Here is a 4,184-nt window from a genome sequence, read left to right as displayed (position 1 = left end):
ATAAAGGTTGTCTCTAATAGAAACTTTCTGACTCTGGATCATTCTATGATCATTGCTTTCATCAAACTGGTAGACTTGAGGACTGCTAGTGAGGTCACATACATGGACTTATGTTCCTTGGGGTCTATTCTTTCTATTAACCTACTGGAGTGGTGGATCTATTTTCAAAGATCAAGATGAGTCATTACCTCTGTGTCATCCTACCTCAGGCTTCACCTAACCTGACTTTGTTTTGTCTATCAATTTGTTAATAATCGTGTATATATCCCTAGACTGTTTGTGAAACCTAAGTATATTCAGAAATAACCAAATTTCTATAAAGTACATATTTTAGCTGTTGCAGAGAGACCTTCTTAGGAACTCTAAAAGGGAGTTTTTAGAAGTGAAACATCTGATGCTTTGGTAGATCTGAAGAAAATAATAAATTATAAATATGACCTGCACCATGCTTCAAGTACCCTCAAAGCATTTAGAAAACTTTCCTGCAGCCCTGTGAAACCATATAAGAAGCAACTTCATTACCTTTAAAACCATATTCTGCTATAGTAATGGTAGGGGAAGAAACTGAGAGATGAACATGCAAAAAAATGTAGCTGCTTAAGCATACATATTTCTTCAGTTTTTAAAGGATGTGGTCTGTGTGGAGGGGTAGGAGACTATATGGGCACACTTCCTTGAACTTCACAGACCATTTCCTCAACAGAACCTCTTTAGCTTTAACTATTTTGCCAAGAGTGCATAGCTACTTGTTGTCGACTATGTTCATTTCTTCTCACTTTTTTCTTTTTTAAAAAAATTATTTCATTTTACATTTCAACCACATTTCTCCCTCCCACCCCTTTAATCTCCCCCTAGCCCATTCCCAGTCCACTCCTCCTCATGGGTAAGGGCTCTCATGAGGAGTCAACATAGTCTGGCACAATAAGTTGGGGCAGGGCCAGGCCCCTCTCCCATGCATTAAGACTAAGCATGTTATCCCACCATGGGGAGTGGGCTCCAACAAGCTAGCTCATGTACCAGATTTGTATCATGGTCCTACTGTCAGGGGCCCCTCAGATAATCCAAGCTTCACAACTATCTCCCACATGTGGAGGACCTAGTTTGGTTCCCTGGAGTCTCTGACCCATCTACAGACACAACACACGTTCAAGTCCTAATCTTACCTTCTTGTGCATAGTCAAAGAATAACTGGATAACTTTTCTGTAGGTAGACCTGTCTTTAGGCTTGGTCATGAAATCTCAGTGTCCTTTTGTTTTTCTAAGAGTCTTTTCAGTTTGATTTGGGAACATAATAGTATGGTACAAGTTTTCAGACCTTTGCAATATTTCATATCCAAAACTTATAAGAATACAAATAGTAGTAAAAGTATAATGGGTTTCTGTGAGGAAACCTCGGAAATCTACGGGACCTCCTATAGAACTTCAGTACTTATCCCTAGCATAGGGTGGACTTTGGGAGCCCATTCCATATAGAGGAATGCTCCCTGAGCCAACACACACGGGGGTGGGCCTAGGCCCTATCCCAAAGGATACGATAGACTCTAATGACATCCTATGGAAGGCCTCACCATCCAAGGGGAGCAGAAAGGATATGTGATAGATAGGGTTTTAGTTAGGTGTGGTGGTGGTAGGGAGGGGGGTGGGAGATGGGAACTGGGATTGTCATGTAAATCAATCCTGTTTCTAATTCAAATAAAAAGTTGGAAAAAACTGGCTATTAAATAAGAGGTGTGTGTGTGTGTGTGTGTGTGTGTGTGTGTGTGTGTGTGTGCACGCGCGCATGTGAAATTCTATAAAAAATAGTAGTAAAAGTAAGTCAAGTAAGAGGATCACAAAAGTGAAAGTTTGAAAAATCATTGTGAGTTTAAGGAATGTGAACCTAAAGTGATTGTACTCTAAACTCCCCATCCTGTCTTTGAATAATGTAAAAGATATAGTATTAGCAAACATTATCTGAATCACATTATTGTCCTTCATTTTGCATTCTTCTATGGAGAAGTTCAAACATATTGAAAGAAGACTGGATATAATAAACCTCTATTATTCAGTTTCAAAGAATATCAACAAATGACACATCTATATTGCTGATTCTCCTTCCCCATATTTTATTAAAATACATTTTAGCATTAAAAAATCCATTTGATAACACTTAAGTAAGTAACAGTACTACTTAAATGAACTATTTGAAAAGGTAATTAGTAGGAGCTAAATTTAAATATTTTTCAGTAAGGAAAACAAACACTAGATTCCAGTAAGTAAAATTCCCTTTAGATGAATCCAAAACAATTCCAGTGTATTAACGTGGTTCTGCTTCATTGATGTGGATCTTTTCTCTATTGCAGAAGTGTGATTGAGACTAATGCTGAACCCAGTTCATGTATTCCTGGCTCCAAACATATAATAACAACCTATAGCCATCAGGGAAAGGAGTCTAATACTGTGAGAATCTTTGAATGTAAAAATGCTAGTATTGGCAGACTCAATTTCTACATTTTAAGGAAAACTGAATCTGAGAATTTATTTTTGTAGATATACAGCCTGAATTTTTCTGAAACCTCTGGCATGGTTTTGTGAACTTTATGACCTATTTTATTTGTTACAATCTATTCTGATAAAGGAGTATTAAGTATCTGAGGTTCAGATAGTGTTAATAATTCTGTGACCTGAACTACACATGCTTTTCTAGCCTGAATCATGCCAGATGTTGTTTTTCCACAAAGGAAAATCTATTTTTTATTGTTTGACAGTTCTATTGATTTGTATTATGAATTTTTGTCATTTTTACATCCTATTCCCTTCTGATCCTTTCACCCATGTGAGAATCTTTCTTCTCAACAAGTCCCAATCCTTGTCCTCAGTGGTATAGCCACTGACTTGTTCTAGCTCCAGTAACTGTACCTAATCCTAAATAACCTCCTACACATTTTCATCCTTGTGTCACTTCCAGATGCAAACCAAATTGCTACTTCCACATTGTCAAATTCTGCCAAAACACTATTTTGTATCATTTCCTCTGGGGGCAATTTGTAGAAGACATGAGACCATTTCATTGAAATGCATGAAATGTAAATGATGATTTCCTTCCACCAAGAGAGCCACTCACATTAATTAAGAGTGTCTTTGTATTTTTTGCTCCTTTACAAGGAAAACATGTTTTCTTCTTTCCTTCCTCCCCATCTCTCCTTCTTTCCAGTGTTTTAACATCATTTTCATTTTGTCTATCCTCCAAGAATGCAATAATCCAACCAATGTTATGACAAAGAACTAGTTTAACTTAAATGACTTTTTTGAAAAAGAAAAGATTGGCTCTGAGCATGTTGAAACTATAATTTAAAACTTGTTACAACTGAGTCTTGTGTCCAGTTGTGATTTCCAGTGATGCTCTCCATTCGCTGTACAGAGAGGCTTCTTTGATGAAGTGTAGATACACTTATGATGATAGGATTTAGAATGTAGCAAAAATTATGTTGGTCTAGAAAAGTGGTGATATTTAATTTTTCTAAAATTCCGTGTCATCATTAGCCCCAGGAATGATTTCCAGGTATGTTTTCCCTCTTGTTGAGTGGGCCCTACATCCAATTAGATAGCTCTGGGTTACCACCCACATTGAGTATCACTTAATTTACCTTTATGCGTATATTGCCTCATTGGTCATTGTCCTGATTCATAGAAGTCACAGATGAGTAGGAGTGTTTAATTCCTTCCCTGCCTTGGCAGCTTTCAAAGAATTTTCTGGAAACATGGGAATTAGACCGCAGAAAACTGGTTTTCATGTTAGATGTAGCTTGAATCATCTGAGTCCTGTGTTCTAAGTATGTGGTGACTTCAACAATAGGGTCCCAGCCTCAACCCTGAGAGGCAGTCAAGGGCTACATCAGTAGTCTATTTTGTTTGGGGAGTTACCTTAACTACCGTATCCAACCATTTTAAAGATATTTCTTATGCCTGGTATGGATCTTATGGGGAGCAGTGTTAACCCAAGTTGTTTAACTTCTTTTAAGATAAGAGTGTGCATATATGCATGTGTGCCTCTCTTTCCCTCTGTGTGTAGGTATGTGTGTGTGTGTGTGTGTGTGTGTGTGTGTGTGCGCGCGCGTGCTTGAGCACTTGAATGTGCGCATGCGCATGCACACACACATTCTGATGAGTTCACTTTTGGTGTTTATGTGTATTTGGTTTCAGGA

The sequence above is a fragment of the Cricetulus griseus genome, chromosome X (genome assembly GCF_003668045.3).
Source record: "Cricetulus griseus strain 17A/GY chromosome X, alternate assembly CriGri-PICRH-1.0, whole genome shotgun sequence".
NCBI lineage: Eukaryota > Metazoa > Chordata > Mammalia > Rodentia > Cricetidae > Cricetulus > Cricetulus griseus.
The sequence above is the reverse complement of the archived record's forward strand: the minus strand, read 5'-3'. Positions refer to the sequence as shown.